The 22,113-nt window shown below is 38.8% G+C and overlaps 1 pseudogene across 1 annotated transcript; it reads right to left on the bottom strand.

Moving 5' to 3' along the window:
- Nucleotides 1–1,592: 1,592 nt before the first annotated feature.
- LOC307184942 (olfactory receptor 2T11-like) lies at nucleotides 1,593–20,459 on the bottom strand (annotated as a pseudogene). The gene is made up of 2 exons: nucleotides 20,428–20,459; nucleotides 1,593–2,828 (listed from the first exon to the last, which is right to left on the bottom strand). The product of its transcript is annotated as an olfactory receptor 2T11-like (transcript).
- Between the last annotated feature and the right edge of the window lie 1,654 nt (nucleotides 20,460–22,113).

The raw sequence follows: 22,113 nt of genomic DNA, 5'->3' as shown, positions 1-22,113 counted from the left end.
TTATTGAATATGCTTAAAACACTGATGTACACATATATAGCAACGTAGGGGACACTTCATTTTTCCATAATACAGATTTTTATTATAACATTCCCCCCAAAACGTTGTGTTCTTCCCCCCAAGTTTCTTCTGGGGATACTTCTAATTATCTAGAATATTTTTTACTCATTCTTTATAGTAGCTGTGCAGTTTCCCATGATATGGATATACTACAATTTATTCAGTCATTATCACATTTGTTGTTGCTTATCTTTGAGAAAATAATTCCACAAAAAACATGAAAGCACATATTTTAAGTTTTGATACTTTTATTTCATTTATTTTTGAAAGTTCCTAAAAGGAGAATTCCTGAAAAGGAGCACAATTTAATTTTAATAAATTGGATTCCAAAAAAGCCATAACAGTGCACATTTATACCAGCGAAGCACATAAATGCCCTTTTCTGCACATCATATCCACCAATAGATTTTAGAGTGCTTTTGGCTTCTGATGAGCTGAAGGTTGTTAAATAATATATATCACAATTTAATTCTTTTCTCTGTGGGGCATAACTGGTTATTGTTGACACTGGATTTTGCAATTTATTTCAATCACCAAGTGTCATTATGATTCATATGGCCTGCTATCAAGGACAATTTCCTTAGTCACAGAAAACTAAAGAAAATCTTTTCTACATCAAGAGAATCTTGACTTGGACCTTATTACTGAGACTCACAATTCCAACAAAACTTTATCCTCTTTTGTCATGTGAAATGTGGCATTGCCCCAGATGACACTTTCACAATGTCAGAGAAGAGCCTTACCTGGATGCCTTTCACAGCCCTTGTTCTCAGTAGCAGCTGGTCAGCCTTTTTGCTTGTATTCTGTGTTCTAAGCAATAGACGCATCATCCACTCTGGACTTAGGTAGCAATCTGGGTTTGCATGTGTTTCCACATGCAGTCATGGATCTCCTCCTGGGAGTCCAATACAACACCTCTCTAATATTCATATAACCAACTGTGAAATGTTGTCTATCTCTATTGGTTACTTCAGCCTTATTCATAGTTCAATCTGTTTCATTGTTTGGTGAACCTTATAATTATTTTACATAGACTACCAAACTCAAAATCACTCCAATTATTTTTATCTCTGTGCATCAAATTTCACCTATTTATGCATTCATTATAGATAAATGACAGTGACTCCTAAGAGCTTAAAAGTATCCCATAAGGAAAAAGACAGCTATGAATATGCACTGATTCCAGAGAATCTGGGGAATATTTGGTATGGGCAGAGGGTACTTCTCTAAATAGGTGACAGGTAGGTGTAGCTTTTTGAGACCCTTATTTCCACTTTCTATCTTGAGTTACCAGTGCACTTATTGGATGAAGGATCTGAAGCTAGACCAAAAAAAGCTTCTATCCAAGACAGGCAGGGAGAATAGAGCCAAAATATTGAGTTTTCTAGGGCATTTAAGAGAAAAAAATGTTGTTTTTATCGTCCATGATAAAACCAATTCTTTTTTTACATTGTCAGTCACATATGTCTTTCACAGGAACTTGGTACTTCTAACAATGGAAGTTAACAAGACCTGAAGCACCAATAATACCAAATAAAGCTGAGCCTCAAGGACACTAAAAAATGTCTAAATATTTCAGATATAAAAAGAGAAGATTGGAACTTTGTGTTTATGAACTGGTTTGATGAATAGCAATTGAATTGATCCATTTTGAAAACACATTATTAGAAATTGATTGGGAAAAAGCTCCTTACAAACTATTTATGATTGAATTAATATTGTCAATCGACTTCAACCATGTGGTTTGCCTATAGGGCTACAGCAAAGTACCTCATGCTGGAAAATGCGAATGTGATGCTCCTGGAGTCTTTGTTCTTGACCCTCTAGATAACTGTTTTCCACCTTGATATGTATGTGTTCCACTTAGAGACTGGATGTTTCCTCAGGACCTTCTGGAAAGCTCCTACCACATCTTTGTTTCTCAAGCTGTAGATGAGTGGATTGAGCATGGGTGTGAGGACAGTGCAAAATACAGACACAGCCTGCTCCTGATCAGGGGTATGGGAGGAACCAGGTGTCACGTACATATAAACATATGGTCCTAGATAAAAGCTTACCACGGTTAAGTTGGGAGAAGCAGGGGGCCAAGGCTTTGTTCCTGCCTTGAGGGGGATTTCATATGCAGGACAGTGAGGAAGATGAAGGTGTATGAAGCCATAATAAATCCAAAAGGGATGATAATAAATGTGATGTCCATCACAAAGACCACCACTTCATAGGTGGAAGTGTCTTTGCATGAGATCTTCATGATTGCTGGTATCTCACAGAAGAAATGGTGGATTTCTCTGGAGCCACAGATAGGCAGATTCATAGTATAGAATGTGTGGGCTGTAGAAGCTAAAATGCCCCCAGTCCAAGACACTAGGACCATTTGCACAGACCCCTTGGTTTCTAATGACTGCATATCTCAAGGGGTTACAAACAGCTACATATCAATCACAGGCCATGAGGGTCAAGAGGATATATTCAGCACCCCAAGAGGAAAAAATTAAAATAGCTGGGTTCCACAGCCAACACGAGTGATGTCCTTCCTTCCAGAGAAAAAGTTTGCCATCATCTTTGCAACAGGACCGCTGATGAGGGCCAGGTCTATGAGAGAATGGTGGTTGAGCAGAAAGTACATTGGAGTGTGGAGCCTCAAGTCCATCCATATCAGGAAGAGCAGGATGAAGTTCCCAATTACTGCAGCAAGGTAGATCAGGATGATAAGGTAGATAAGAATACTGACATACTGGGCTTCCCTGATGGTGCAGTGGTTAAGAATCCGCCTGCCAGTGCAGGGACACAGGTTTGAGCCCTGGTCCGGGAGGATCCCACATGCCACGGGGCAACTAAGACCGTGTGCCACAACTACTGAGCCTGCGCTCTAGAGCCCGTGAACCACAGCTACTGAAGCCCACGCACGCAGACCCCGTGGTCAGCAACAAAGAGAAGCCACCACAATGAGAAGCCCGCGCAGTGCAACAAGGAGTGGCCCCCGCTCACCGCAACTAGAGAAAGCCCGCGCATAGCAACGAAGAGCCAATGCAGCCAAAAATAAATAAATAATAATTAAAAAAAAAAAAAGAATACTGACATACTTCATATTGGGGAAGAGTCCTGAGAGAATAAAACCTGTTGTTAATGTCTCATTTCCTTCCTCAATGGCTGTGACTGATCTGGTTGAACCAAAAGAAGAAGGAAAGGGGAACAGAAGTCAAATTAAATGCTTTAAAGCCTTTTACAATATTTTTATTGGTCCAGTATTGCTGTAATAATGTGAGGTAAAAAATGACTCCACAAATTTCAATGGCTTATGACAATAAACATGTATTTTCTTGCTGCCACGTCTGTAAGTCAGGTGGAGCATGTTGCTTTAGGCTGCTAATCAAGTACAGATATACTCCACCAATAATCCTCTTTCTGGGGCTTGCTCTTCTTAAGGAAGATGGCAGAAACCAAAAATGGGCAAGAAGAACGACATGATTCCCCCTAATGCTTGAACTTAGAACTGACTCTATTACTTTCTACCACATTCCCCTGACTAGAGCAAGTCGCACGTAGAAGCCCAACATCATTGTGGTGGGGAAATAAACTCCACCCACAGTGGACCACAAAAGGATGAGGCATACGGGCTTCCCTGGTGGCGCAGTGGTTGAGAGTCCGCCTGCCAATGCAGGGGACGCGGGTTCGTGCCCCGGTCTGGGAAGATCCCACATGCCGCGGAGCGGCTGGGCCCGTGAGCCATGGCCGCTGAGCCTGCGCATCCGGAGCCTGTGCTCTGCAGCGGGAGAGGCCACAGCAGTGGGAGGCCCGCGTACCGCAAAAAAAAAAAAAAAAAAGAATGAGGCATGAAGAGAGAAATGGAAACAATTAGCATGATCTATTGTATTTCTCAGAGTTCCTACCTCCACCATCCTCAATTTCATGATTTTGATGCTGGGTTTTCAGATGTTTCATCATTTAATTTTTAGTCTTCTGTTTAATGTGTTCTGTTAAGCCTCAGTAATAAAGATCTATGGGTTTCCTATGATCACAAACTATTTTCACCATGGAGAATGCCTTGAGGTCATAGGCAGCCATTTCTTGTAGCCATGGCTAGATATGCAACAGGTAAACACACAAACTTTTCTTCTTAGCAGTCCTCTACCTATGGATCTGGTTACATAAATCCATGGAAGAAACCACAGATAAATGTGAAATAGAGTGCAGCAAAATGAATCTGTTGTCCTTGTACTTGAATCTAGGAGGTCGTTTTCTAGAACAACACACATCAGCCAGGAATGAACCGATATAGTCAGTGGTGTGTTTTCCTTTAGATTTATTCATAGAAACTTATATAAACCACATCAGGAGAAATTCAGATATAATAACTAAATCAGATTTCATAAGCTCTAAATGAGAAATAAGATTGTGCCTGCATTCAAGAGGAAACATACCCCTCCCTAAAAGTTTGTGGAAATAGAAATGCAGAATTTTCTACTCTAAGCAGCTTGAAATAGCCTAGAAGCAACTAAGCATGAAATGTAATTTTTATGACCATGTCACTAGTTACGCAGATTGTATTTAGGCGTTAAGAAAACGTCAATCTACAACAAACCTGTAGGTTAGGAAAATGCAGTTAAGGGGTGGGGTAAGGGACAAATTTCAAAAGGAAAACTCTGATTGGTACATGAAAAGTTCATTAAGATTCCCCACTCTCCCAACCAACACTGCCAAGGGGTACCACCTGGTGGTAACAGTGGTGATGTGTAAATTCCCACTGAAAAATGAAGATGACACTGAGGATTTACTCTTAATGCTGCTTCATTGATGTTTACTAGGTTTACTTACTTCTGGGACCCATTAATTATGTTTTCCCATAAGCTGACTACTAAATTTCCAGATAGAGGTTATGGAAAGCTCTTAAGAACAGTGGGACAAGGAGGTGAAAGTTGAAGAAAGAACCAGATCCAAAAGGTGATTTAATTTAGTAAAAATGTTCTTAACATTCGTCCTATATCCTTAAAGTTGCACCAGGTTAATTGAACTAAATATTCCCCCTTGGCTTTTCAAGTTGCTACAAAGGACTCTATTAAGGGCAAATATTACCCCGAAGAGAGACAAAACAGTTGATATAATTATTGGAAGACAGGCCAATCTCTTCATCATTTTACCTACACTTGTTTACCTATACATACTGGATTTTCCTCAAAAAAAACATGCTTCCCCAAAGTAGTGATGTTCCTGGTTGCTTCCTGAAGAAGGCTTGGTGTTAGGAGACTGGAGTATTTTGTTTTCCACCTGCAAGTGGTATTTCTGAGATCATATAGACAATTACATATACACATGACGACAGCAAGTGTCCCAGAGGATCTTTGAGGCAAATAGGAAACCACAGAGGAAGTGAGTCCCTAGATACCCATTAAGTGATATGTTTTTCTCTATTGCATTGGGTTTTCCTTAAAACAAGACTCTGGGGTGGGGAGGATTACCCTGTTTATCCGGGATTTTATTCTCCTGTGTTGCTTAAATATGTCCCACATTTTGACTTCTCATGAAGCCTCATTTATTTGGGATGGATTTTCTGACTCATCAACAAGAAATCATGTTCTGGTAAGCCATTATTGAATTTACCTGAAGATGGTAAATTTTACTTTCTCCAGTAGCAGTCACATACAGAAGGGATGTTTCTCTCTCACAGATTCAAAACACGTTGTCGCTGAGGACAAACATAGCTCTTCATCATCATGAAAACTGGCCATCTTGGCTTTTAAATAATTTCTTTCCTAATGGTTTTCCACAAGTAATATATAAATATATTATCAGTGATAAAGCTTTTTAAAAATACACAGTTACAAGAAGTAACTAGTGAAATCTACTTATTCTGCTATCTCTTCCCATACCCTCCCTGGAGGTAGTTATTGATAACAAATTGTTGTGCTTCTTTCCAACCATAGATGAGGTTTCTCTCTGTTTCATTTCTAGCTTTTTAAAATAAATTTTTATTTTGAAATGATTTTAGATTTACAGAAAAGATGCAAGAATAATACAGAGAATTCCCATATACCAGGCTCAGTTAATGTTAATGTGTTTGTTAAAACTAAGAAATTAACATTGGTATATTACTATTAACTAAACTCCAGACCTCATTTGGATTTCACCAATTTTTCCACTAATGTTATCTTCTTCCCTTCCGGGATTCAATCCACGATACCATGTTTCATTTAGTCATCATGCTTCCTCATCACCTCCTATCTGTGACATTTTCTGTCTTTCCATTTTTAAAGACTTTGAAAATTTAAAGAGTATTGGTCAGATATTATGTACAATATCCCTCAATTTGAGTTTCTCAGATGTTTTGCTATGACTACATTAGAGTTATGTATTTAGGGAAGATTATCACATAGATAATATTATGTCTTATCAGGGGATACATGACGTCAACATGAGTTATTGGTGGCTTGTTAACATTCATCACTTAGTTAAGGTAGTGTTAGCCAGCACGTTTCCATTTTAAAGCTACTATTTTCCCCCTTCTGTACTCTATTTTTGGAAGTGAACCTTTTAAATCCAGTTCACACTTCAGGGGATAAGGGCTTCAGCTCCACTTTCAGGGAGTGAGTATCCACATACTTATTATTTGGAATCCTGTAAGGAAGTTTTATCCCTTCTTCCCCATTTGTTTATTAAACCATTTATTTTTATCAGTATGCTCTCATGTATACGTATATTCAACTTTGTGTTATAATCCAACACCATGTTATTTATTATTCACTGTGTAAATACCTAGAAGGAGAATTGTTGGTTTTTAGCAAGTCTGTATTTAACTTGATAAACATTTGCGAAAATGCCTTTCAAAGTGCTGTACCATTTTGTATTCCCACTCTGGCCAGCAGTTGGTATTGTCAGTTATTTGAATTTTAGCTATTCTAACAGATATGTAGGGCTGTGCTATGTGATTTAAATGTCATTTGTATTACTCACATTATTAACAGGTTTGATCATCTTTTAATTGACTTGGGGTAAAGTGTCAGGTCAAATCTCTTATATATATATTCTAATTATTGATAATTCAGAGTTTAATATTTTGTTTAATTTTTAAATTTTGATTTATTTATTTATTTGGCTGTGCTGCAGAGCTTGCAGGATCTTTTTTCTTTTTTCCTTAACTTTTATTTTGTTTTTTAACATCTATATTGGAGTATAATTTCTTTACAATGGTGTGTTAGTTTCTGCTTTATAACAAAGTGAATCAGTTATATGTATAACCAGTTATATGTATAGCCAAATACATATACATATATCCCCATATCTCTTCCCTCTTGCGTCTCCCTTCCTCCCACCCTCCCTATCCCACACTGCTAGGTGGTCACAAAGCACCAAGCTGATCTCCCTGTGCTATGCGGCTGCTTCCCACTAGCTATCTGTTTTACGTTTGGTAGTGTACACATGTCCATGCCACTCTCTCACTTTGTCCCAGCTTACCCTTCCCCCTCCCCGTATCCTCAAGTCCATTCTCTAGTAGGTCTGTGTCTTTATTCCCGTCTTGCCCCTAGGTTCTTCATGACCATTATTATTATTATTTTTTAGATTCCATATATATATGTTAGCACACAGTATTTGTTTTTCTCTTTCTGTCTAACTTCACTCTGTATGACAGACTCTAGGTCCATCCACCTCACTACAAATATCTCAATTTTGTTTCTTTTTATGGCTGAGTAATATTCCATTGTATATATGTGCCAAATCTACTTTATTCATTCATCTGCTGATGGACAATTAGGTTGCTTCCATGTCCTGGCTATTGTGAATAGAGCTGCAATGAACATTTTGATACATGACTCTTTTTGAATTATGGTTTTCTCAGGGTATATGCCCAGTAGTGGGATTGCTGGGTCGTATGGTAGTTCTAGTTTTAGTTTTTGAAGGAACTTCCATAGTGTTCTCCATAGTGGCTGTATCAATTTACATTCCCACCAACAGTGCAAGAGGGTTCCCTTTTCTCCACACCCTCTCCAGCATTTATTGTTTGTAGATCTTTTGATGATGGATATTCTGAATGGTGTGAGATGATATCTCATTGCAGTTTTGATTTGCATTTCTCTAATGATTAATGATGCTGAGCATTGTTCTATGTGCTTATTGGCAATCTGTATATCTTCTTTGGAGAAATGTCTATTTGGGTCTTCTGACCATTTTTGGATGGTGGTGTTTGTTTTTTTGATATTGAGCTGCATGAGCTGCTTATAAATTTTGGAGATTAACCCTTTGTCAGTTGCTTCATTTGCAAATATTTTCTCCCATTCTGAGGGTTGTCTTTTCATCTTGTTTATGGTTTCCTTTGCTGTGCAAAAGCTATTAAGTTTCATTAGCTCCCATTTGCTTATTTATTTTTTTATTTCCATTTCTCTAGGAGGTGGGTCAAAAAGGATCTTGCTGTGATGTATGTCATAGAGTGTTCTGCCTATGTTTTCCTCTAAGAGTTTGATAGTTTCTGGCCTTACATTTAGTTCTTTAATCCATTTTGAGTTTATTTTTGTGTATGGTGTGAGGGAGTGTACTAATTTCATTCTTTTACATGTAGCTGTGCCATTGTCCCAGCACCATTTATTGAAGAGGTTGTCTTTTCTCCATTGTATATTCTTGCCTCCTTTATCAAAGATAAGGTGACCCATATGTGCATGGGTTTATCTCTGGGCTTTCTATCCTGTTCCATTGATCTATGTTTCTGGTTTTTGTTGTTGTTGTTGTTATTGTATTTTTGTGTGTTTTTTTTGCAGTACGCGGGCCTCTCACTGCTGTGGCCTCTCCCGTTGTGGAGCACAGGCTCTGGATGCGCAGGCTCAGCGGCCATGGCTCACGGGCCCAGCTGCTCCGCGGCATGTGGGATCTTCCCGGACCAGGGCTCGAACCCATGTCCCCTGCATCGGCAGGCAGACTCTCAACCACTGCGCCTCCAGGGAAGCCCTATATTTCTGTTTTTTGCCAGTACCATGCTGTCTTGATTACTGAAGCTTTGTAGTATAGTCTGAAGCCAGGGAGCCTGATTGCTCCAGCTTTATTTTTCTTTCTCAAGATTGCTTTTGCTATTTGGGGTCTTTTGTGTTTCCATGCAAATTGTGAAATTTTTTGTTCAGTTCTGTGAAAAATGCTAGTGGTAATTTGATAGGGATTGCATTGAATCTGTAGATTGCTTTGGGTAGTATAGTCATTTTCACAATGTTGATTCTTCCAATCCAAGAACATGGTATATCTCTCCATCTATTTGTATCATCTTTAAGTTCTTTCATCGGTGTCTTTAATTGTCTGCATAGAGGTCGTTGTCTCCTTAGGTAGGTTTATTCCTAGATATTTTATTCTTTTTATTGCAACGGTAAATGGGAGTGTTTTCTTAATTTCTCTTTCAGATTTTTCATCATTAGTGTATAGCAATGCAAGAGATTTCTGTACATTAATTTTGTATCCTGCAACTTTACCAAATTCATTGATGAGCTCTAATAATTTTCTGGTAGCATCTTTAGGATTCTCTATGTATAGTATCATGTCATCTGCAAACAGTGACAGCTTTATTTCTTCTTTTCTGATTTGGATTCCTTTTATTTCTTTTTCTTCTCTGATTGTTGTGGCTAAAACTTCCAAAACTATGTTGAATAATAGTGTGAGAGTGGGCAACCTTGTCTTGTTCCTGATCTTAGTGGAAATGGTTTCAGTTTTTCACCACTGAGGATGATGTTGGCTGTGGGTTTGTCATATATGGTCTTTATTATGTTGAGGTAAGTTCCCTCTTTGCCTACTTTCTGGAGGGTTTTTATCATAAATGGGTGTTGAATTTTGTCAAAAGCTTTCTCTGCATCTATTGAGGTGATCATATGGTTTTTCTCCTTCAATTTGTTAATATGGTGTATCACATTGATTGATTTGTGTATATTGAAGAATCCTTGCATTCCTGGGGTAAATCCCACTTGATCATGGTATATGATCCTTTTAATGTCCTGTTGGATTCTGTTTGCTAGTATTTTGTTGAGGATTTTTGCATCTATGTTCATCAGTGATATTGGCCTGTAGTTTTCTTTCTTTGTGACATCTTTGTCTGGTTTTGGTATCAGGGTGATGGTGGCCTTGTAGAATGAGTTTGGGAGTGTTCCTCCCTCTGCTATATTTTGGAAGAGTTTGAGAAGGATAGGTGTTAGCTCTTTTCTAAATGTTTGATACAGTTCGCCTGTGAAGCCATCTGGTCCTGGGCTTTTGTTTGTTGGATGGTTTTTAAACACAGTTTCAACTTCAGTGCTTGTGATTGATCTGTTCATATTTTCTATTTCTTCCTGGTTCATTCTCGGAATGTTGTGCATTTCTAAGAATTTGTCCATTCCTCCAGGTTGTCCGTTTTATTTGCATATAGTTGCTTGTAGTAATCTCTCATGAGCCTTTGTATTTTTGCAGTGTCAGTTGTTACTTCTCCTTTTTCATTTCTAATTCTATTGATTTGAGTCTTCTCCTTTTTTTTCTTGATGAATCTGGCTAATGGTTTATCAATTTTGTCTACCTTCTCAAAGAACCAGCTTTTAGTTTTATTAATCTTTACTATCGTTTCCTTCATTTCTTTTTCATTTATTTCTGATCTGACCTTTATGATTTCTTTTCTTCTGCTAACTTTGGGGATATTTTGTTCTTCTTTCTCTAATTGCTTTAGGTGTAAGGTTAGGTTGTTTATTTGAGATGTTTCTTGTTTCTTAAGGTAGGATTTTCCTGTTATAAGCTTCCCTCTTAGAACTGCTTCTGCTGCATCCCATAGGTTTTGGGTCACCATGTTTTCATTGTCATTTGTTTCAAGGTATTTTTTTGATTTTCTCTTTGATTTCTTCAGTGATCTCTTGGTTATTTAGTAGTGTATTGTTTAGCCTCCATGATTTTGTGGGGTTTTTTTACAGATTTTTTCCTGTAATTGATATCTAGTCTCATAGCATTGTGGTCAGAAAAGATACTTGAGGGCTTCCCTGCTGGTGCAGTGGTTGAGAGTCCGCCTGCCGATGCAGGGGACATAGGTTCGTGCCCCAGTCCGGGAAGATCCAACATACCATGGAGTGGCTGGGCCTGTGAGCCGTGGGCGCTGAGCCTGTGTATCTGGAGCCTGTGCTCTGCAACTGGAGAGGCCACAACAGTGAGAGGCCCACGTACCACAAAAGAAAAAAAAATAAAGAAAAGATACTTGATATGATTTCAATTTTCTTAAATTTACCAAGGCTTGATTTGTGACCCAAGATATGATCTATCCTTGAGCACTTGAGAAGAAAGTGTATTCTGTTGCTTTTGGATGGAATGTCCTATAAGTATCAATTAAGTCCCTCTTGTTTAATGTATCATTTAGAGCTTGCGTTTCCTTATTTATTTTCATTTTAGTTGATCTGTCCATTGGTGAAAGTGGGGTGTTAAAGTCCCCTCCTATGATTGTGTTACTGTCGATTTCCCCTTTTATGGCTGTTAGCATTTGCCTTATGTATTGAGGTGCTCCTATGTTGGGTGCATAAATATTTACAATTGTTACAGCTTCTTCTTGGATTGATCCCTTGATCGTTATGTAGTGTCCTTCTTTGTCTCTTATAATAGTCTTTTTTTTTTTTTTTAGGTAACTCACAGATCTAAATTTCTTTGGGGTTGTTTACTGAAAAATTATTCTGTTCCTTTGGTGATGTCACGTTTCCTTGGTTTTTCATGTTTCTAATGCCTTTGCATTGATATCTGTGCATTTAAGTGAGCAGTCACCTCTTCCACTCTTTATGGACTGACTTCAGTTTGGAAAGACCTTCAGTTGAAGGTGGCTGTGAGGGTACCTGTGAGGTGGGGTGTATCATCTCTGGTTCCAGGGAGGGTGCAGTGTTATGGTCTTCTTGAATCTCCATCAGCTGAGGTCAACTTTGGGAAAGACTCTAGGGTTCCATGGTGACCAAGACTAAGGGAACACTGCAGGTGTGGGTGGTGACAGTGGAGGCTAAATCTATTGAGGCTGTCAGTGCAAAAAGCTGCTGGAGTCCTCTTGTTCTCCTTTTTGCCCATTGGGAAAGTTCTAGCTGAGTAAATTCCTCTTAGTGCCAGGTCTGGGACACAGGTACTCAGAGCATCAGCAGATTCATGTCCTGGACTCAAGGTTTTGCAGAACTATAGTGACACCTGGGGCGTGCGGCACAGGAGCACTTGCTGTGGCAGTGGTGGTGGTGTGTGAAATGTAGACATGTGAAAGTCACTATGGAATGAGAGTCTGAGTTACTGGAGCTCGTAGTAGTGACTCGGTCCTTGGGGGGAAGCAGGACGAAGCAGCATGGGACCAGGGATTAAAAGGCATAGCAAAGGCCTGGACCCAGCTGTGGGGTGCAATGGAAGCATGCCCTGGGGATGGCAGGTCAGAGTCCTGAATCAGGCCCCAGGGTGTAAGACACAGAGCAACAACATCATAGCTCAGTGATGGTGGCTTAAAGACCCAACTCAGGACCCTGGGGGCAGGGCATAGAGAAGCAATAGTGTGGCTTCTGTGATAGTGGGTCGAAGTTGTAACTTAGAACGCTGGGGGCAGTGTGCAGCACAGTGGCAAGGCATTTTGGCATCCAAGTCACTAAGAGAGAGGTGCATCAGGAACTTGGATCCCTGGAGCCATATCCAGCCCCAGAGAAGAGACAGGGCAGAGGCAGTGTCATGATAAACAGGGTTTCCACACAAGAAGGACATTCTCAGGAGGTACATGCAGTACCCCTGGAAACAAAGAGTTAACAATGTTAGGGCACCTCAAAAAGGCATGTATTAGTCAACCAGGTTAACAAGGCTCCCAGTGTGGTCTCCTGTCCTAGGGAGTTCTACCCTGGGGTGGCCAGTGCAGCCTGAATAAATTAGTTTAGTCCTTAGTTTCTCAGGGCCTGATCAAGGCAGTTAGATTCAAATGATATTGTTTGTCTATGACATCAGTTTCTCCTTCTCATGAGTGTGGGTGATATCCAGAGATGTTTTGGGTAGAAAGTGCAGGAGCTCAAGCCTTCCTGTGCTGTCTCATAGTCAATGATGTCTGGTATGTCTTAGTAATTAAAACTTTACCTTTTCTAAGGCATTGTTTATTTTTATTCAGATCTTTTATCCAAAAAGGTTGTATGCAAGGAAAAAAAATTTTATTTAACCTAACCAGGAACACACATTGTGTTTAAGAATTGGTTAGCATAAAATCTTGAATTTTTAAAAGATTTTTAAATGAATTTACATAATCTCCCACCCATTGATGATTAATAGCCATCCTAACTTTTCATCTTTTCAAGCCTTTGGAAAAGAGGTTGATGGTGATGGAAGGCCTTTTCAGGGTACCCCATGGAGACAGAAGTATCAATGAATATAAGAGAAGAATTGTACAGTTAAAGGAAATGAAGATAAACTTGCTTACCTTACAATGTCCTGTTCAGCAAAATTATTTTTATAAAGAGGATACTGGTACATGACACGTTTGGACAATGGTAACCAATATTATCAGGGAATATCACACACTGTAGGAAAACTGAATTTCTAAAATGTTCGCCTATCTAACAAAGTTGCTTCTTAGTTCTGTTAAAATGAGCACTCTTCTTATATGCAACACGTTTCTCTGTTGCCCAAACAGAAGAAGGTAAAGAAGTATGTGACTTGTTTTGACCAATCAACGACCTCACTGTTTTCTCAACAGTGACCAGATCAATAGTGTGCTCCTGACCAGAACAGGGCAGACCTTGATGACCACATGAGTTTTTTTGCTAAAATTATTTGGATGGATTCTTTGCTGATGGCATTCCCTGCCTACCTGTAGGGTGAGTGTCTTAGGTGTGTGACACATAACGTTCCCCTAAAAAGTCAGTTCAGCTAAGCTGGTTTCTATTATAACTGTAAAAAAACATCTCAAAGCACAAGCTTGGCTGATATAGTTCTTTAGAAGGTAAGTTCTTTGAAAACATTACATCTGTGACTTTAGTGTTACTGGTTAGAAGAGTGGCAAGAGACAGACTGTTTCAGGAGGATACTAGACAAGGCAATGCCTGGATTCAATCAGCCTTAGAGCTGGGGCCCTGGACTAATACCCAGAACTATCTAAAAAGCACAAGTCACCAGTTCCACTCAGAAACAGCCCTAGTGTAGAAGTGATGTCACCAAGATGATAAAGTAAGAAACCCCAACCTCTATCTCTCCACAAAGGTCAGCAATTAGACAGCTATCCATAAACAAAACAGCTCTGGGAGAGCCCAAGACTCCACTTAAGAAAGTTCAGCAACACAGTGAAACAAAAGAAACCCTGGGAATAACTGTATAAAAATAGAAAGAAGAAGTTTTATTTTGCCTGCATCATCCCAACCCCAGACCGGCACTGCTCATTGCCAAGAGAAAACTCCCCATCTGGAAAGAGTTTCTTTCACTGACAAGGGAAGAGTGGAGGAAGCAACCAGCTTCCCAAGCCGGCACCACATTAGGTGTCACTTAGGTTACCTCCCACCCACACAGTGACAAAGTCGAGATGTATAAGCATGGCCAGAAACAAGAATGAATATCAGGGGATACCAATAACAGCCATGCAACAAGAGTAACCACAATTCCTAGGGACCTGCTCTGCAGAGAAACCCATCAACTTTTGCCACTGAAGAAACCAATGCCACTGAAGAAACCAAATGACACCATGAAAGGAACACAGTAAACTTACAATAACTGACCCAAAGAAATGGAGATACATAAATAGCCCAACAAAGTAATAAAAACAATTTTTCTAAAGATGTTCAGAAAGCTACAAGAAAACACAGACACACAAGTTAACAAAGTCAGGAAAACAATACAAAAGCAAAATGAGAAGCTCAATAATGAGATAGAAAACATTAAAGAGCACGGAAAAGAAATTTTGGAGCTGAAGAATACAATGACTGGCTTGGAGAATTTAATAGGGTGATTCAACATCAGACAGGACAAAGCAGAAGGAAGAATAAGTCAGCTGATGCTTTTGAAATTATCCAGTCAGAGAAGCAAAAAGAAAAATGAAAACAAATGAAAAAAGTCTATAGGACTTATGGGACACCATTACTACAGCTAATCTAGGTATCCGTGGAATCCCAGAAGGAGCAGAGAGGGAGATTAATAATTAAAAGAAATAATGGTGGAAAACTTCGTAAACCTAGGGAGAGATTTGAACATCAAAGTTTGTAAACTAATAAGTGACCCCCAAAATACAATCCCAAACAATATTCTCAGGTGACTTCAGCATCATGTTGGTGTGTGTCATTCCTCTTTTCTCTCCCCTTTGATTAACAACTAAATGAAGGTCCATAACCAAACATAAATGCCTCTACACATTACACCAGGGCACCTGGAAGATTTCTATCCCCCTGTGCAACCTAAAGTGGGAGGATAGGACCTTGGTGCGAGCTGCAGAACCAAGGGAGTTGGTGAGCCTGCCCCACTCCCTGCAATCAGAATAAAAGGGAAGCTAGAGAGTGCCAAATTGGGTGAATACCTACAGGCAATAGAGAATTTGTGGAGGTCCAGCCTGCCTGAGAGGAGAATCTGGCATGCCATCAGAGCAGAACAGAGATAAGTTTGGAGGCAGAGGAGAGGGTGGACACTTGCCAAGTGTCACCCAGGGTGACACTGCAAGGGGCTGAGCCTTTAGCAGCAGCTTCTCCAGCAGAGGTGGTGGGAAGCAGCAGCCTCTCCTACAGAGCAAGAAAGCAAAATTGGTGAGCTGCAACAGTTGTGTGAGTTGCAGGTAGAAGGACCTATTTTTCTCCAGCAGCTCCCATATTTCTGAGGAAAGAATTCCGTGGCTGAGGGGAGTGAGAGAAAAAGAAGGGAAGCAGATAAAAATAGCAAAGGATATTGAAGGAACACATTTCCTTCAGATGCATTTCCTCCTGTCTGCTTTGGGACTTCAACAGGAGGTCTGCCCATGCACTTCTAGATGTGCCCCACTCAACGATCCCCCCACCAGTCCATGGTTCTAAGCCCACACCTCCCCACACTCTGCTGCTGGCTCTGTGTGTGCGCTCAAGGGCATCCACAAGAGTCAGCTCTGGAAAAAGGAACAAAAAACTTGTACCTATAGCACCACCACATGGAATAGAAAAGAAAAGTTTCTAATAGCCAATCTGTTGAATTGTAAGAACCAAAGAAGACATTAAAAAATCTTAAGGAGTTGTCTACTACTTCACTTGTGAAAGCAGAAGGCCATACCTTCAAAAAGAATTTTAAAAATCAAGGAAGCATGGTATCACAAAAGGAAAATGATCATTCTCCAGCAACCAAACTCAAGGCATGAAATATTTTGATCTAACTGGTAAAGAATTCAAAATAGCCATTATGAAGAAATTCAGTGAGCTACAAGAAAACTCAGAAAGACATTTTAGTAAACTCAGGAATAAAATTAATAAAATTAATGAAGGAGAGTTTTACTAAAGGTATTGAAACTATTAAGAAGAAAAGTAAAAAGAACCAAACAGAAATTCTGAAGCTGAAGAATTCAATGATGAGATAAAGATTGAAATAGAGAATATTGCTAACAGGGCAGACCAGATCAAACAAAGAATAAGTGAGTTGGAGGATAGGAATATAGAGATAATTCAATTATAAGAGGAGAGAAAACTCAGATTTTTAAAAAGTAAAGAAATTCTGTGACAGCTATTGGATTTAATCAGAAGAGCAAATATAAGAATAATTGGTGTACCAGAAGAGAAGTAGAAAGAGACAGAAAGTTTATTTAAAGAAATAATAGGGCTTCCCTGGTGGCGCAGTGGTTGAGAGTCCACCTGCCAATGCAGGGGACACGGGTTCTTGCCCCGGTCTGGGAAGATCTCACATGCCGCGGAGCGGCTGGGCCCGTGAGCCATGGCCGCTGAGCCTGCGCATCCGGAGCCTGTGCTCCGCAACGGGAGAGGCCACAGCAGTGAGAGGCCCACGTACCGCCAAAAAAAGAAATAAAGAAATAATAGCTGAGAACTTCCCAAACATGGGGAAGGACTTGGATATCCAAACCCATGAAGCTAATAGAACACCTTATTATCTCAATGCAAAAAGACCTTCTCCAAGGCATATTATAATAAAACTGTCAAAAATCAATGATTAAGAATGGATCTTTACCCAGAAATTCTAGTTCTGGGTATTTATCCAAACAAAACAAGAACTCTAGCTCAAAAAGATATATGCACCCCCATGTTCAATGCAGCATCATTTACAATAGTCAAGCCATGAAAACATAAATTTCCATTTGACAGATGAATGGTTAAGGAAAATGTGATACACAGACATATAGACATAAATATAGATATTATTCAGCCATTTAAAAAGACGAAATCTTGTCATTTGTGGCAACATGGATAGACCTCAAGGACATTATGCTCAGTGAAATAAGTCAAACAGAGACAGACAAAACCATATGATTTCTCTTATATGTGGAGTCTTAAAAAATAAAAATTCATAGATACAGAAAACAGATAGGTAATTGCCATAAGCCAGAGTAGGGGAGTAGGATGGGGGAGGGAATTGATGAAAGAGATGAAAAGGTTAAAAAAAAGAAAAAGAATCTTAAAGGCAGTGAAAGAAGAAAAGAAAGTAACTGAAAAAGGAATTCCCATTAGGCTATCAGTGAATTTCTCAGCAGAAATCCTACAAGCCAGGAGAGAGTGAAATGACATATTCAGAGTGTTAAAAGATAAAAATTTCCTGTCAAGAATAGTTTATCCAGCAAAGTTATCCTTCAGGTATGAAAAGGAAATGAAGGCTTCCCATATAAACAAAAGTTGAGGGAGTTCACCACCACTAGATCTGCCTTGAAAGAAATGTTAAAAGGAGTTCTTTAAGCTGAAGTGAAAAGACATCAATCAGCAACATAAAGACATATGAGAGTACACAACACTCTGGTAATGGTGAAAATAGACAGTCATAATTAGAAAACTATAACTCCCTATTAGAATGGCATGTCAACCACCTACTTATTGTATAAATGTTAAAGGATAAGATCATTATAAATAACTATGAATACTATAATTTGTTAATGAATACACAGTATAAAAAGAGGTAAATTTTTACATCAAAAATATATAAGGGGAGGGCTTCCCTGGTGGTGCAGTGGTTGAGAGTCCGCCTGCTGACGCAGGGGACACGGGTTCGTGCCCCGGTCTGGGAAGATACCACATGCCACAGAGCAGCTGGGCCCGTGAGCCATGGCCGCTGAGCCTGCGTGTCCGGAGCCTGTGCTCTGCAACGGGAGAGACCACACAGTGAGAGGCCCGCATACTGCAAAAACAAACAAACAAACAAAACAAAACAAACAAACAAACAAATATATATAAGGGGAGCAGTAAAAGGGTGGAACCTTTATTAGATAAACAAATATATGTTGCTATCAGCACAAAATGGGCAGTTTTATGTATGAGATGTTTTATGTAAGCCTTATGGTAACCACAAAGCAAAATTCCACAGTAGATCCACTAGACATAAAAAAGAGGAGATAGAGTGTACCACCATAGAAAACCACCAATTTACAAAGGTAGGCAGAAACACAGGGGGAAAAAAACCCCACTGGAGACACAAAACAAAGGAGAATACAAACAATAAGATGGCAGTGGTAGGTCCTTACATATCAATAATTACTCTAAATAAAAATGGATTTAATTCAATCCAAAGGCACAGAGTGGCTGGATGGATAAGAAAAACAAGACCCAAGTATGTGTTGCCTACAGGAGACCTATTTCAGTTGGGGAAATGGGTTGATAATATTTCCCAAAAAAGGGATGGAAGATAATATTCCAAAAAAGTGGCAACCAAAAATGGTGACAAGAGACAAAGAAGGTCATTATATAATGATAAATGGGTCAATACATCAAAAAGATACAAGAGTTATGAATATATACACACCCTATCTGAAGGGAGAAATGGACAACAATACAGTAATAGCAGGGGGTTCAATACCCCACTATCAACAACGGATAGATCATGAGACAGAAAATCAACAAAGAAACATTGGAATTGAACACTCCTTTAGACCAAGTAAGATCAACAGACATATATAGAATATTCTGTCCAACATCAACAGAATATACATTCTCATCAAGTCCACATGGAATGTTCTCCAGGATAGATCATATGATAGGACATAAAACAAGACTCAGCAAATTTAAGAAAATTGAAATCATATCAACAATCTTTTCTGACCACAATAGTATGAAACTAGACATCAAAAACAGGAGGAAAGATGGAAAAATCTACAAATATATGGAAATTAAACAACACAATATTGACCAACATATGAGTCAAAGAAGAATTCAAATGGAAAAAATTTTAAGTATCTTGGAAAAACAAAAAGAAGCACAATATACCAAAATATATGGGATGCAGCAAAAGCAATTCTAAGAGGAAAGTTCATAGTGATAAAGATCTTCCTTAAGAAAAAAGAGAGATCTCAAATAACCTAACTTTACACTTCAAGGAACTAGAAAAACAAGAAAAAGTAAGACCAAAGTTAGCTGAAGGAAAGAGATAACAAAGATCAAAGCAGAAATAAATGAAAAGAGGGGAGAAAGCAATAGAAAATATCAATCTAATTATGAGTTGGTTTGTTTTGAAAATAAAGTATCAGAACTTTAGCTAGACTTATCAAGAAGAAAAAAAGAGAGAGACAGAGAGAGGGAAGACTCAAATTAAATCAGAAATGAGAGAGGAGACATTCCAACTGATACCAAAGAAATCCAAAATCACAAGAAACTACTATAAACAAGTATACACCAACAACAGGACAACCTAGAAGAAATGGATAAATTCCTAGAATCATACAACCTACCAAGACGTAAGCATGATTTTTAAAGTTGGGTATTCATAAACAGACAGAGCATAGTTAATAGGAACACCAATGTTTAGAGAAAAAATGAATTTAGTCAAAACATAGGAAAGCAAGCTACCTAAAAAAATATCGTGAGTTTCAGTACAATTTACAAAATCTCTAATGGAAGCCAAGAGAAAAGAAAATATTACTTAAAACTGTAAGAAATTTTAAACATAAAACTATATATAGCAAACCTCTTTAGCTGTGTATTCATATTTATAATTTTACTTATTAAAACTTATTTATAACCCCCAAAACAATATTCACAGTATTTCCATAATGATTCAGAAATATGCATAGAAAATCAAAAACCTTGAGCCATCTGATATGCACATTCCCCACAAAAGTCAACAAGGCAATGCTCCGTCTTCTTGTTTCAGCCTTTATACAGTAAACAAGGTCATTTCTGTGAAATATTTAGAGCCACAATTTTGCATTTTGGTGATTTTCCTGTTTAAGATCACTCCCAAGTGTAGTGCTGATGTGCTGTCTAGTGTGACTAAGCATGGAAGTCTGTAATGTGCCTTACCAAAAACATTATATGTTACACTCACCTTGAGGCATGAGTTACGGTGCTGTTGGCCATGAGTTCAATGTTAATTAATAATAAATATTAAATAATAAATAAAATAAATACAAAAAATAAACATATTAAAGACAATAAATTGTCTTTAAACAGAAATACACATAAAACAAGGTTATGTATTAATCAATTGATAAAAACGTTGTGACCCCAGGGCCACACTAACCTAACCTTGCATTTCTTCTAGGAACAATGAATCAGTATCTGCTAATTCAGTGTTTTAAGTAACATTGTAGAACATAACTCCCACAAATCAACTATACTTTTTGACTTTAAGAAATCAAGAAAAGGGACTTCCCTGGAGGTCCAGTGTTTAAGACTCTGCACTTCCACTTCAGGGGGCATGGGATCAACCCCTGGTCAGGGAAATAAGATCCTGCATGCTGCAGTTCCCCATGCTGTGTGACACGGCCAAAAAACAAAAACAAACAAAAAAAAACAAGAAGGGCTTCCCTGGTGGCACAGTTGTTGAGAGTCCGCCTGCCAATGCAGGGGACACCGGTTCGTGCCCCGGTCTGCGAAGATCCCACACGCCGCAGAGCGGCTGGGCCCGTGAACCATGGCCGCCGAGCCTGCGCATCCGGAGCCTGTGCTGCGCAACGGGAGAGGCCACAACAGTGAGAGGCCTGCGTACCGCTAAAAAAAAAACCAAAACAAGAAAAGTTAGACACTTTAGATCAAGAGGGAGTATTTATCTATAATCAATGTTTAATAAAATACTTTCCAATAATTTAATTGAAGAAAAAGACACAGGTTCCAGCAGTCGAGTCTGAGATGCAAAAATGAATGGAAAGAAAAAAATTAAAAGCCTATAGATATAATTGGTTTGTACAATTGACTCAATTGTATTTGCCAACCACATTACAAAGGTTAATATAACAAATATAACAGAGAATTTGTAATAACTCTCAATGAATTTATTCAGAAAAATAACCTGTAAAATTATTTGGGGACTGTCAAATTATATTAGTTGTAAATTTCCATTAATTTTTTTTAAACTTTATTACTTCTTCCCCAAAAGAGTTTGTACAATCTTTTTTTTAAATTTTATTTTATTTATTTTTTTATACAGTAGGTTCTTATTAGTCATCAATTTTATATACATCAGTGTATACATGTCAATCCCAATTGCCCAATTCATCACACCCCCACCCCCACCCACGGCTTTCCCCTCTTGGTGTGCATACATATGTTCTCTACACCTGTGTCTCAATTTCTGCCCTGAAAACCGGTTCATCTGTACCATTTTTCTAGGTTCCAAATACATGTGTTAATGTACGATATTTGTTTTTCTCTTTCTGACTTACTTCACTCTGTATGACAGTCTCTAGATCTATCCACGTCTCAACAAATGACCCAATTTCGTTCCTTTTTATGGCTGAGTAATATTCCATTGTGTATATGTACAACATCTTCTTTACCCATTCGTCTGTCAATGGGCATTTAGGTTGCTTCCATGACCTGGCTATTGTAAATAGTGTTGCAATGAACATTGGGGTGTATGTGTCTTTTTGAATTGTGGTTTTCTCTGGGTATATGCCCAGTAGTGGGATTGCTGGATCATATGGTAATTCTATTTTTAGATTTTGAAGGAACCTCCATACTGCTCTCCATAGTGGCTGTATCAGTTTACATTCCCACCAACAGTACAAGAGGG

The sequence above is a fragment of the Stenella coeruleoalba genome, assembly GCF_951394435.1.
Source record: "Stenella coeruleoalba genome assembly, chromosome: 3".
Classification (NCBI taxonomy): Eukaryota; Metazoa; Chordata; class Mammalia; order Artiodactyla; family Delphinidae; genus Stenella; species Stenella coeruleoalba.
Note: the sequence above shows the minus strand (reverse complement) of the source record. Positions and strands in the feature narration are given on the sequence as shown.